Source organism: Saccopteryx bilineata, chromosome 10 (genome assembly GCF_036850765.1).
Source record: "Saccopteryx bilineata isolate mSacBil1 chromosome 10, mSacBil1_pri_phased_curated, whole genome shotgun sequence".
Classification (NCBI taxonomy): domain Eukaryota; kingdom Metazoa; phylum Chordata; class Mammalia; order Chiroptera; family Emballonuridae; genus Saccopteryx; species Saccopteryx bilineata.
Genome location: NC_089499.1, coordinates 48182435 through 48197231, shown reverse-complemented (window position 1 = coordinate 48197231; position 14797 = coordinate 48182435). Strand labels below are relative to the sequence as shown.

The following is a 14797-nucleotide window of genomic DNA, read 5'->3' as shown; positions in this document are numbered from 1 at the left end:
TATGATAAAATGTGTTTGGGGGATTTGCTGTAGAGTTTATACAAAAGAGAAGGAAGTTGGTGAGGGTATAGAATAAACAAAAATGAACATAAACTGAAACTGGGTTGTGGGTTGTGGCTGGTAGGGGAGTGAACTATTCTGTCTACTTCTATGTTTTCCTATCACAAAAATTTGTGTTTTCTTTTTATAAGCAAAGCTTAGGACCTATAGATTCACATGCGCATCCTGAGAAAACCATTCTCATACAAGAATCTGGGGTCCATCACTATTTCAAAATCTACCTATTAGAGTAGTGAATTTTTTCTTCTTCATTAAAATTGATTTGAGAGAGAGAGAGGAATGGGAGCAGGGAGAAAGAGAAAGAGACATTGATTTGTTGTTCCACTTATGTTCATTGATTCGTTTTTGTAGGTGCCCTAACTGGGGATTGAATTTGCAACCTTGGAGTAGTGGGACAGTGCTCTAACAAACTAATCTAACTGGTCAGGGACAGTAGTGAAATTTTTTACATGTAAGAAAGATAATAGAGTGTCGATGTAGACTGATGACTAAATATAATGCATATATATTTATATAAAACCCTTCGCTTAGCATCCAGACTGGGCTTTACTTATTAATGAGTGACTACAGAGGTGTATTTAACGGCAGGCACACCAGGCACGCGTCCCGGGTCCTGACTTCTGAAGGACCCCGCAAAACTCCAACTTGACACTTTTTTCTGACACCAAGTTTGATTTCATATGTGTAATTTTAACATTAGTAGTACATAACATTTCTTATTTATTTAAAAATATAGTTAGCCTGACCTGGCGGTGGCGCAGTGAATGGAGCTTCGGACTGGGATGCGGAGGACCCAGGTTCGAGACCCCGAGGTTGCTGGCTTGAGCGAGGGCTCATCTGGTTTGAGCAAGGTTCACCAGCTTGGGCCCAAGGTCGCTGGCTCCAGCAAGGGATTGCTCGGTCTACTGACGGCCCGCGGTCAAACATATATGAGAGAGCAATGGGTGAACAGCTAGGGTGTTGCAATGCGCAGCGAAGGGCTAATGATTGATGCTCCTCATCTCTTCATTTCTCTGTCTGTCCCTGTCTGTTCATCTCTCTGTCTCTGTAAAAAAAAAAAAAAAAAAAAAAAAAAAAAAAAAATATATATATATATATATATATATATATATATATATATATATATGGTCTACTGGAAACTTCTGTCTGTTTCTATCACAACAAGTTTCGGCACGTAAGCACATGTTTATTTGGCGCATGTGTGCCTCTCTATTTTTATCACTTAATGTATACATACTGACGTAGCAAATTAACTAAAACAAAGTTGATTCACGTTAGTCTTATGTGTGAAGCGATAGTGTACCCATGGCTACTGATAAAAGTTCATTTACGCCACTGTAATTTTTACGAATTTCAACAAGGAAAAAATGCTACAGAAGCATGTCTGTCGCATCCACCATATTCCCCAGACTTAGCACCTTTCGACTATCACTTGCTTTTGTCCTTACAAAATTTTTTGAAGGGCAAAAACTTCAAAAATGAAGAAGATATCAAACAAGCACTGGTTCAATTTTTTGCATCAAAAGATAAAACATTTTTCAAAAATGGGATATACAAATTGCCCTCACGCTGGCAAGAAATCATTAATAATGGCAATTATATTATTTAATAAAGTTTATTGACGGTAAGAAAAATTGTATTTTGTTTTATTTCAAAAAGGGACAGAACTTTCCGGTAGACCTTATATATATATTTAACATTTTTTTTTTTTTTTTTTCCCTGTCTCTCTCTTTTTTTTTAAGTGGCCCAGTATTTTCTTTTGCACCTGGGACCTCAACCGACCTTAATCTGCCTCTGACTATCAGGAAAAAAAAAAAAATCTCAATGCTTTCATCCATTTAATAAACAACACTTATTAAGTTTCTGCTAGGAGCCTGACTTGGCATTTTCTCATGTTATCTCATTGATGAGATTATGAAGATATATTATATTTCCATTTCATAGATGAAGAAACTAAGCCTCAGAGAGGGTGAGTTTCCTGCTCAAGGTCACAATGAGCAAAGATAAAGGTCAGGACTCCTTCCATTCTACCAGTACTTAATTAAAATAAAGCTTTTGAAAGAAAAAAACAAATAGAGCATAGGACAACTTTCCTAAACTGAAACTCTGCCACCCCAAGGTGACAAGGAGTGCTCTTCTTCCCAACATCTGCTTACTCTCTCTCCTACTTCTTGATACTTAATGGTCAATCTGATATACAAAACTGGTCAATTGCTAGGGGAAAAAAGTAGAGAAATAGTGATAAAGCAAGGCAAAATGTATTCTTTTTTATTCCCTGAAAATCAGAATTATGTTTGAACTTTTAAAAGATGTTGTCAAACTATTTAAACCTTAAAACTTGAGTAGTCTAACTCAAAACTACTAAAACTACCAAGTGGGATTTCTTGGGATTAAATATCAATATTAATTTCATAGGTGTTCACAAATTATGAAAAATCAAATACTTTTTAAAATAGGGAGTTATTTCATTCAAGATTAAAGGAATGTGTTCTATTAAAGAAGGGTTCTCAAAATTATATCTTTCAGTTTTTCCAAATTACCTAAAAGAAATCTCTAAGTTTAGGTATTAAGAAAAAATGAAATAGGCCCTGGCCTATTGGCTCAGTGGTAGAGCATTGGTCTGGCGTGTGGATGTCTTGGATTTGATTCCTGGTCAGGGCACACAGGAGAAGCACCCATCTGCTTCTCTACCCCTCCCCCTCCATTACTTCTCTCTCTCTCTCTCTCTCTCTCTCTCTCTCTCTCTTCCCCTACTGCATCCATGGCTCAGTTGGTTCAAGCTTTTCTACCTGGTTACCGAGGATGGCTCTGTGGAGCCTCCGCCTCAGGTGCTAAAAATAGCTTGGTTGTGAACACGGTCCCCAGATGGGCAGAGCATAGGCCCAAGACGGGTGTTGCTGGGTGGATCCCAGTTGGGGAGCATGTGGAATTCTATCTGTCTGCCTCCCCTCCTCTCACTGAATAAAAAAAAGAAAAATAAAAAACGAAATATTAATTTTGGTATATTCTCCATGTTTTTTGTTTTGCACCGATACATAGCTGTGTTATCTAATGATTTGTATATAGTATTAACTTTTATTAAAATGTTCCAGAAAAAATAATTTTTATTTATAAGCAACCACTCAAAACAGAAATAGAATGCCTTAGTTAAGCTGAAAGGTAGCGTGAACAGATCTAGCAATTTGAAGTCAGGAGAAATGAGTTACAAGCCTGGCTTTGGTACTTAAGACTTTTTGACAAAATAGCCAGTTCATTTAGTGAGGGGCAAGATAAGAGGGGATAGAACAGGGATCAACAGAGAGAAAAGGACCTTAATATATAATATTTAAAGTTACAGGTAAAATTTCATAACTAGATTTAAAATCATGTATGGGAACATAATAGTCATTTAAAAAGTAAATGTATTTGTGGATGTCAGTGTGTGTGTCTAACCAGTCCAGCATGTTGAACTGGTTATACTTTTTAAAATTTAAATAAAGATCTTATAAATCCCTGAAGAATTTATGGTGTCTATAGATTGATAAATGGTATCTTAGATAAAGAGGAGGAGCAAATGTCAGAGCCAGGGTCATACACAACTGCTGCAAATAAGTGACTCGATTGGATGACTGGGAAACACAGAACATAAATTTTCTAAACTGATCTGCAAAATGTTTACATGTTACTTTTAATGCCAACACTGTTCTGCTGAACACTTGGAAAATAAAATATTTTGTCATGATTTAAAATTTTTCCCTTAAAAAGTAGTATACCAGTATTTTAAAATATATGACGTTTGTCACAGGGACTATTTTAAATATAGTTGGAAGAAAAGCAAATATATCGGCAAATCTCAAATGAGATAAACAACTAAGCATTAACTGCAAAAAAATAAGTACCACAGGACCAAACATCAATATTTGGAAGGAGTCCTTGTGTTTGAGGATAATGAACTCAGGCGCAATCTTTTGTCTCCAGAAACTACATATAGATCAAACTGCATATGTGCACTGTTGCAGAGTGGAGACCATACACTGTTCATCATTTTATCCCCAGCACTTAGCAGAAGGGCTGGCATAAAAGAAGCACTCAATAAATGTTTTTGGAATGAAAGAATTCTGCAACTGTAGTCTATACAAGTGTTTTTCCAACTTTTAAAAATGTGGCCCACAGTAAGAAACATATTTTACACTAACTCCTGGTACTCACAAATACATGTACATAACTAACACTAAAATTATGAAGCAACACTTAGTTCAAAAGGTGCTTTCTGATAGTTTCTGTTATGTTTTATTTGACATAAAAAATACTGGATATGATCCACTAAATTGATTTTAACAAGCCACCAATGGATTGAGAGCAGTAGTTTAAAGTACAGATTTATATTATTCTTTTTTTGTATTTTTCTGAAGTTGGAAACAAGGAGGCAGACAGACTCCCACATGTGCCCGACCGGGATGCACCCAGCACGCCCACCAGGGGGCGATGCTCTGCCCATCTGGGGCATTACTCTGTTGCAACCAGAGGCATTCTAGCGCCTGAGGCAGAGGCCATAGAGCCATCCTCAGCACCCGGGCCAACTTTGCTCCAATGGAGCCTTGGCTGGGGGAGGTGAAGAGAGAGATAGAGAGGGGGAAGGGTGGAGAAGCAGATGGGCGCTTCTCCTGTGTGCCCTGGCCGGGAATTGAACCTGGGACTCCTGCACGCCAGGCTGACGCTCTACCACTGAGCCATCCAGCCAGGGCCCAGATTTATACTATTTTTATTTGCATTACTTAACTTCACATTTATAGACTTCATTAACTATAGATCACTTTTTTAAAATCACAAAATTTTTGTATCTGGAAAAGAATTTAGAAAGTATTGAAATCAATCTAAAAATGTTATACCAGTTATGAGTTCACTACAGTGAGATTCCCTTTAGTCAATGTTAAATTTAACTCAAAATGGATCACAGACCTAAATGTAAAAGTTAAACCTATAAAAGTCTTAGAAGACAACTTAGGAGTAAATTTTTATGGCTTTCAATTAGGCATTGATATAATGCCAAAAGAAAAATATAAATTGGATTTCACCAAAATGGAAAAACGTTTTTGCTCCAAAGGACTCCATGGAGAAAGTAAAAAGAAATATTTACAAATCATATGCCTGATAAGGAACTTGTATACAGACAAATAAAAAGACAAATAACCCAATATAAAAATTCACAAAGTATTTGAATAGACTTTTCTTCAGAGGATACACAAATGGCCAAAAACACATGAAAAAATGTTTGTGTAATTAGTTTTAGGAAAATGTAAATCAAAACCACAATGAGATAGCACTTCACACCCACTAGCTAAAATAAAATGACAGACAACAAGGATGTTGGGAATTTGGAACCCCCATAAATTGCTGATGGAAATGCAAAATGGTGCAGCTGCTTTGGAAGACCAGCTGGCAGTTCTTTAAAAATTAAACATAGGAAGATGTTGAGGGGAATATGGGGGGGGGATGCATTTGAGGTGACACTAGAATCTGTAAACAATTAAATAAAAAAATTACACATAAATATTAAACATGGAATTACCATATGACCCAGAAATTCTGCTCTGAGGTATAGACCCAAGAGAAATGAAAAATTTGTCCACATAAAACTTTGTATATGAATATTCACAGCAGCATTATTCCTAATAGCCAAGAAATGGAAACAACCCAATATTCATCAACTGATAGATGAATAAACAAAAAGTGATATATTCATACAATGAAATATTATTTGGCCATAAAAATGAATGAAATACAGCATGAGTGAGCCTTAAAAAACATTATGCTGCCTGACCTGTGGTGGCGCAGTGGATAAAGTGTCGACCTGGAATGCTGAGGTTGCCTGTTCAAACCCTGGGCTTGCCCGGTCAAGGCACATATGGGAGTTGAAGCTTCCTGCTCCTTCCTTCTCTCTCTCTCTCTCTCTCTCCTCGAAAATGAATAAATTTTAAAAAACTTTAAAAAAATAAAAATCAAGTGCTTTAAAAAAAACATTATGCTAAGTGAAAGAAGCCAGTCACAAAATGCCCTGTATGATTCCATTTATATGAAATGTCCAAAATATGTAATCTATACAGACAGAAATTGATTAGTAGTTACCTAGGTTTAACGGAAGTGACTGCTTATGGGTAGAAGGTTTCTTTGGGGGTGATGAAAATGTTCTAAAATTAGATGATGGTGATGCTGGCACAATTCTGTCAATAAACTGAAAATCATTGAATTTACATTTAAAATGTATAGAATTTTGTATATTTAAAATGTATAGTATAATAAACTATATCTCAATATAGCTATTCTTTAAAATAAAGCAAATTGGAACTCTGGAATGATCAAGAAGTAGAATGCATGCAGCACTTCTATGCATAAATGTAGATAGAATGTTGAGCCATGTCAACCTACCAAAATGACAGGCAAAGAAACAGGGCTTTTCAGAGGTCAATAAAATGGTCTCATCAGTCCCTATAGTGCTATCGCTCTTAATCTCTTATCTTAGGGGACGAGTGGAAAGAAATTTTTTTGACTTAAATTCTGAATCTTCTCTGAGGTGATACTCATCCTCACAAAAATTTACTTCAAACTATAAATGAGGACCTTCTACACTAGAGGGGAAAGAACTAGGCATTCCCAACAAATCATGATGCCAAAGGAATGAAGAGTATCCTGGCCAATTAATAGATAAGCTTCTTGAAATCAGGGGCTTCACTCATCTTTACCTCACACAAGGAGGGCTGGACCTAGAACAGGATGTTCAGAAAAATGAGATTAGAAGGCAAAGAAAGTTAGCCCTCAAATCCAGAAGACCAGAGTTTTTCTGGTTGGACATCTGTCAACCCTCTTTGGCGGGTCCTGACGGAGATAGCGGCAGGAAAAGAAGCTGCACATAATCTACCCTGTACATGTATGAGGCCGCACGCTCCCAAATGGTTTCTCAAACTTAAGAATTTAAGATTCCCACACCCCTTACCCCACACCCACCCTCATCCCACGTGCCCGTGTCCCTCAGTGTACGAAACACTGTTAAAGAATTAAAGAAATTCTCATAATGAGTTTAAGAAATGCTTTTAATGATTAAAACAACTCTGTCAGTGTAAGTGGACTAATGATTACTGGTGTGAATTACAAATGCAAAAAGGGGGGCGCTGAAAGTGTGCCGCACCATTGGGATATCAGATAAAAACCAGGTGATCTTAAGTATGCTTTAGAATCTTGTAAAGAATGCCATTGAAAAGAATAACGGGGGCGGTGGAGGGCGGGAATCTCGCAGACCACTGTGAGAAAGGCGGGCTCCGGAACCCCCGACCCTGGGCTCTACCCTGACGTGACCCAGGCCATCTTTCTGAGCTTCGCTCGGGGCCCTGCTCTGTGAAATGGGACCATTCGGGGCCGCCTCCCAGCGGTGGTTGTGAGGAACAAACGGGGCTGGACACAGAGTAGGCGCTCAGAAAGGCAGCCCCGGCGGCGAAGGGCCCTACTGTGCTCCAGGCTCGGGTGCCGCGGCCACTCCCTCCCCGCGCGTCCGCCGTCGCGTGCCCCGTGCCCCGTGCCCCGGGCCTCCACCCCTACCCCGGCCCGGCTCAGCCTCGGACAGGCGGAGCGCCTGCACTCGGAGCCGGAGCCCGCGCGGAGCCGCCGCCTGGGGCGCTCGGTCAGCCTCCGCGACACCGGAGCGGGGCGCCACGCCACCGTCGCCGCCGCCGCAGGTCAGAGTCCGGGTGCCCCGCGGCGCTCCGAGCCACCGGGCTGCGCAGCGAGGGGACGGGGAGTGAGAGGGCGCGCGGAGGGGTCCGGAACCCTAGAGGGTCGTGGCCGATCCAGCCGGGACTGAGGAGACCGGGCCGAAGGCTGGGTCAGAGGGGACCCGGACTGACTGAGGGGCGCTGGTAAGGAGGTCTCTGGTTAAGAGGTCGTGGTCCGTGGGGACGGGGCTGACAGGTCCCGGTTCAGGGTCGCGCCCTGAAGAGAAGTCCCGGAGGAGCGCGAGAAAACTCGGCGAAGGAGGGCACAGGCTGCACGCGAGGCGAGCCAGCGGCGGTCCCTCCCCGGGAGACGCGAGCCCGAGTGACCCGCGGTGCCCTGGGTGGGGGTCCGAGCGAACCTGGGACCTCTGAGCCCCTCGCTGAGGCGCGCAGGCGTCCGGAAGCGGCTCGAGGGGAACTTTGGAGCAGAAACGCGGGATCCGTCCTCCTGCTAGGTCTGCAGAACCCAGGCAGCGATCGCGGTGCGGGGTCATAGTGACAGTTAAGCGAGGGGCGCCCTTGGGGCCACTCCGCCCCTGTGCCCTGAAGCACTCTGCTGGCCGTGAGCCGAGTGGAGCTCTTGGGGTGTGGGCTAGAGTCCCCAGGGTCGTCGGGGATGGAGAGTGAGGCCCCCTCCTACACCCTGAGTTTGGACAAGGAGCTTTAGGGTGTCGTGGGTTCCCACTCGTGCCCACAAGCGTTCGTAGCCTGACCAAGGTGGTGGAGGTGCGGTGGTGCTTAACGGAAATGATGGGCCCTCAGTGTAGGGGCGCAAGGTGGGTGTGTGGCCGTGGTACTTTATGCCTTGGTATTTGGGGAGGAGCCTAAGGTAAGGAGGCAGAAACTGGGAGTAACCTATCTGCTGCTTTTATATAAGGTCAGTTAGGTAAAGAAGGGGCCTTTACCTCTGCTGGTGAATCAGAAGGCTACATTTCTAAATCCTTCTTGTTAACGCCCAGTGCTTAGGTGAGTCGACTCACTATAATTGCATTTTGTTGAAATGTGTTGGTGATGTGTCCAAAATATGCAAGATGACGATGATGGGCTCATATATCCTTATTAGTTTACTGTGCTCTTGTTTTACCGTGAAAATCTACGTAATTCATTTCTGTCTGAGAATAATGGTGGTGGTGGGGGGGGGGGATGTCAATTATTTCAGGAGAATAAAGTAAAAAAAATAGTAGTCTGTCAGGAAGAAGCTAAAGTTTTTTTTTCTTTCAAGCTTGATGACAAAAATGTAAAATTAATTTGTGTGAGTTATCATCTGAAAACAAAACCAGGCAAGATGATTAACTGAGTTGTGTGAAACCTATTGCTGAAGAAACTCGATTTTGAAGTACATTATTTTAATGTCAAGTACTTTTATCATTCATGAAACAAATTGTAACTGGAGTATTGAGAGAACAATGATTAACTTACTTTTAAAAGGACATGAGCAGATCAACACATCTCAGGTGTTCTGTGGTACTCTTCCTGTCTGTAGCTAAGTGATCAATCTCTGACTGAAAGCAGAACCAAGCTGGTGGCACTAAATGACTTAGAAAACCCTTCTAGGATAGAGGCTGACATAGACATTCACTGTGACTTCTCTCTTAAGGAAATACCTTCCACTCCTATTAAAATTTTATAGAAAACACTCGCAGATGCTACCAGTTAGCATTTGCAGTGTTATTTCAAAAGATCCTGTTCAAGTTTTAAAACAATTTTTGTGTTGTCTATTTTCAATCAAATTCACCCTGAAGTTAATACATTCTGTAGTATTATTTAATATACAAAGTTTTAAAACTAATGTTGTGTTAGCCCCAAAGTGAAGTTTGTTACAAAACCATCCATTTTTGTTACACTGTGTGCGTCACAGTTTTTCTCCTTTGTTTAAATTAGATGATATTTGATATTTCATTTGCTGATAATTATATCTTAAATTAAAAGATCTTAGAATAAACTAGTGACTACTCAATCTTTTGCAACTCACTGAAAGCAGGAAACCTTGTGATTTAATTTTTAAGTCAAAACTTTTTCATATTTAAGTTTTTTTCTAGCTTTTACAATAAACTATCAAAACATGGCATCAGTGAAGTCTAAAGGTTTGCAGAATTCCAGGTTAAGTTTCTAGGACACTGTTTTCTTCACTCTTTTAAATGTAAAATAGTATAATTTTTTAAAATTAAAACTGTGATCAGTATTTTAAAAATTAAGTACAATTATTATCCTTGAAGAGACTAGTTTTCTTAACATTCATTTCTTTATATATTTCAAAATTACATTTTTAAAATAATTTTTTAAATCACAGTATAATTTCAGAATCCTTGTGACATTAAAATTATATTATCCCTATTATTAAAAATTACACAGGAGAAAAAGTGTGACTTTAAGAATATGCATTAGAAACGCATTACTGACCACGACTAATTTATTTTAATTAGTAAGTAATATGACAATAAACAAATATTTATCTCCTGTAATTCTCTGAAAATAAGAATGTTTACCACTAACTCTAATTATCAAGTTAGTTATGCATGTGAAAGCAGTGTGAAAGGCACTTCTGTGAAAACATATACAGGTATTAATAATACATTTTATTTAGTTTTCAAATTGTGAAATGGTTGTTAATAACAGGAGACTTATGAAGTAGGGAAAAATATTAAGATAATACTTTACAAATGTTTTATATATCCTGGCCCATACTTTCACTTATTTTATAAAATCTACATATGTCTAATGGATAGGACAGATAATGTTAGTCATTCTAATTTGTGGGTGTTCTTCGGCTGAACTTGTGGTCATTTGAATTTGGACATGTAAGATATCATAAGGTGTGGCAAATGTACTGGAACACGTTTTTGGTATCATAGGATTCCACTAAATAAATATTAGTCGTAGAGGATTTTTTAAAAATCAGTAATCAAGAAAACTTGATTAATTCGCCAGTCTAAGCGTAAACATATGCCCCCTGCCTTAAAAATTCTTAAATAGAATTTCTAACTTGCTTTTTTTATTTTTTTTTCTAGCAGATCTCCACATTAGGATAGTTTACCTCTTGAGCTGTTTCTTTTTCTCTCTTACGGCTAAAAAGCAACAAAAAGGACAGCGATTTAAAATGCTTACAAAGTTCCTTCAAAACGGATCTAATTTGACTCCACAGAAATACAGTCAGATCGGTGAATGACCATTTTGCAAGCATAGATAGACCGATCTTACCATATTTCAGTTAGTTTAATAGTACTCTAGATAAAAAATGTTAAATTGAAGATTATTTGTAATCTTCCTGGGGTTTTCTTATTAACTATTTGTATTTTATCACAATAAAGAGGTTGATCAGGGGGAGTTCTATGACACATTTTAAAGGCTATTTAATAAAAATGTCAGGTTTTAATTTTCATTTATGTAAAATACTTATGTAGGTCTTGAAAGGAAATTTGCACCAATACCATAGGCCATATTTTGAGGAAAACTTTTGCAGATATTAAGACAAAAGCTATCACCAATAATAGTATATGCTTAATTATTTTTTTATTTTAAAAAATGGGTTTATATAATCTTAATACTTTTCTTCAACAATGCAAACCAATATTTTTTAATAGCGAATATTCAAAATATGAATGTTTACATTTTTGACCATTTCTGTTATAGCGGAGCAAGACATCCTTTCTAACTCTATTTTCTTATCTGTGAGATGGGAAAAGCATTGCAGTTAATGTACCATGATTTTTTGGTATGATTTTAAGACTTTATCAGCAAACTTGTGTATAATAAGTGATATGACCATGGCCCTGAATTTAATTGAGCTGTCATTTTAAAGAGAATCTTCATGGTTATCTGTGTTATTGCTAAATAACTCTTTTACAGATGTTAATAGTTCACCCTAGTACCGATTTTGAGATTATTTTTAAAAATGAGCTGAAGATATTGCTTGCCGTGAGGTGACCAATTTATAAAATGTTTCTGGAAATATTTTATTGTTACTCAATTTTAAATTGTTATCATATTCTGATTACTTTGGATAAAAATTAGCCTAATAATAATTTTATTTTATTGATATTACTTTTGTGAATCCTATAGTAGACACAACGTGAATCCTCCTGTGTCAGTAGTATATGTCTAACGTGTCTAGAAAGCGTATTTTGTGATTTTTTTTTAAAACCAAAGTTGTGTTCTTTACATCTATTTATGGTGTACCGTGTGACAGTTTAATGTATATTACCCAGGATCAAGGTTATTGTATAATGAATGAGGGCTAGGATCCTTCAGATCTAAAAACAGTTTATTGTTGCAGCCTAAAAAACTAAATGACCTGTGTTTCTCATAAATACTGGGTCTCTTTCTAACAAGCTATAACCAAATAATAGGCTTTTAGTGGCTTGAAAAGTGAAAATGCCTCCTAATAACCCACCAATTTACTAGTAGGGAGTAATTGAAAAGCATACAATTAAGCATGCATCATCCCAATCATAAATCTTAAATTCTCCTTATGAATTGTTAAGTAATACATTTTACTGTGAAGTGTCCCCTGTGAAAGAAAGTAAGGGAAAGTAAGGGATTTGGTTCCAGGCCTGAACCCCACTATGTTCCTGGAATAGAGAGCTACAAAGCCCGAGTAGGGACGTAGCTTGAAAGGAAGGGAAAGCAAAGGGCAAAGAGAAGTTTAGGCCAGAGCCTGTAGGTGAGTGTTCCATTATTTTGTGGACCCCCTATGAAGGTTGGAAGCGGGGGAATGGCATTGACCTCCACTCTCTTAATAGTGTACATTGGGCTTTCTCAGAGGCTTTGCTTTACCTTCTATTCCAGTGACCGGGCCATTCTCAACATAAAAATCTTTTTGGGGACAGGGTGCAATGAGTTTCCTTTCCCTATGATTTCTCAGATATAAAGGAAGGAAGTGAAGCCATCAATTCAAGCAATATGAATCAATTAAAATAGAGATTTAAAACCTTGCAGTCAGGATTTAAACTAGATCACATAATGGTTTAGTTTAATTGGAGTCAGTATCTGTTTAGGAAACATTTTTATTTCACTGCATTGATTTTAGAAAATAAATTCATTGCCAGTTTTAACTGATTTTAAAAAACACTTTAATTTGAAGACTCCCCTAGGAGAATTATAATATGTGGTTAACACTTACTGAGACAAATATCTTGACCTTCTGAGAAGAATTCAGATTAGTATAAACCTGGGGTAAGAAGGCCTTCACAGTTTACCCCAGATAAGTAGATAGTAGATATGAAGGAGGTAGAAAAATAGGAAAATACCCTGAATCGGGGTATAAGAGATTTCTGTATGCTCAACCTCCACAATCAGCAGTTTCCATAGTTACTGTGCATAGACCTAAAATATAAGGTTGGTTTCTAAGAACCTACCCTGTTCCTTGATGACATCATAGAATTTTAGAATAGCTTTAAATTCCAAAGTTGCCACTTAGCATGATTATTCTCTCTGGCTCTATAAGTTGCCTCCAGGAAAGTGAATATAAAGAGAATATTCTTATCCTGTATGCTTAAGGATAAATTTTCTTTTATAGTGAAGGCAGTGAGGAAACATATCTGTCCCACTGCCAGAGTGCCATGATAAAATGCTGTAAAGAAACCCTTAACCTTGACCCCACCCCACTGGCTGTCATTCTAAAACTGTCTTTGTCATTTGAAAGTTTGGAATTCACTTTTGAAATGGCAGTATTTCTAGCAAGGTTAATTCTTTCAATCACTATCAGCAAAAATTTGAGAGGTTCGTTCCTAATTTCCTTGCTATCTGATAATGAGGCCTTTACGGGATAGATAAAATTAAAGCGATTCATGTCCCAGTTTCTCCATAAGTCCGCTTTCGTGAAACAAAATATGAAAATAGCTATATATTTGAAATAATGCTAGGAAACGATATATTCTCTCATACATGCCTTCATTTTTCTCTTTAAATCAATACAAGTTGTAATTCTTTCTTGAACCATTTTTTCCTTCAAAGAAAACAGGTTGTTATTCCCAAACAGAAATTTACCTAGGAAATGTTATCAATATTAAGGTTTTGAGTTAGTCGTCTGTTAATGTAATCAAATGTCTGAATATTACCTCTCATTGTCTTTTATTTCTCTGCGATGTTAGACAAATTATCTAGTCTTTTCATGAGTTATTTCTTCCAGACTTTTAAAGTAGCTTTCTAATAAATTGAAATGAGAGGAATCTTTCAATTTCATTGGAAAAAAGTACACTGAAGAAGTATAAATAATACTTAATGCTTTGGCAGATGTACAGAGCATCAAATTCATAAATGCTTTATTTTTTAAAAATTTTTTGCCAAAAAAAGTTATGCATGCCAACACATCTCTATTAGAAATAGAAGCTAGCTAGTCACCTCAAAAGCAAGTTCAATAATCCTGTGAATCAGCTGATAGGTAGTGTTTAACAGTTAGGTTTGGGCCACCCACATGCCTATGACTAAGCATGTTGCTTACTTGTCACTCACTTTCCACAGGATTGCTGAAGTCTGAATCTAAAGCACAGAATCTCAAAGTCTTACCTTACTAAATTTTGTTCTTTCCTGTCAGTTGATAATTATCTATATATAGAAACAAGTTTTTGATTGCATATAGAAAAGTACTTATATAAGTTCTTTCTCTTGTTATATATAGTGCATAGAGTTTGTGAAAGAGAAAATGTATGAATGATGTATATATAAATGAAGAAGATAATTTAATAAATTATTTGCATATGTCAATAAAATCTAGAAGAGTGAAGAAAATACCTAGGCATTTGCCAATGTAGGATTACTACATGATTTCCTAAAGCATTTGGAACTAATAGAAATGTCCTGGCTTTATTTAAAGGCAGTATGATATATTTCTAAACTTTGTTTTCAACAAGGTCCAAACTGTTGACTTTTAAGACTAGAGGAGTACAATGTCTACAAAAATATAGATTATTAGTTTCTTGAAACAGTTACTTTTATTCTTCTTTCAAAAGAAATAGCATATAGCACATATAGGCATTCAATAAATATTTTAATAATAA

The 14797-nt window shown here is 37.7% G+C and overlaps 1 protein-coding gene across 6 annotated transcripts in view; it reads left to right on the top strand.

Annotated features, from left to right (window-relative positions):
- Nucleotides 1–7518: 7518 nt before the first annotated feature.
- The window catches only part of PPARG (peroxisome proliferator activated receptor gamma), a 156476-nt gene continuing 149197 nt past the window's right edge, over nucleotides 7519–14797 (top strand). The window contains exon 1 of one of the 6 annotated variants that reach the window (XM_066245133.1): nucleotides 7519–7766. The gene's annotated coding sequence lies outside the window, so the exon portion shown is untranslated. The other 5 variants (XM_066245129.1, XM_066245131.1, XM_066245127.1 and 2 more) reach the window with 5 other exon arrangements.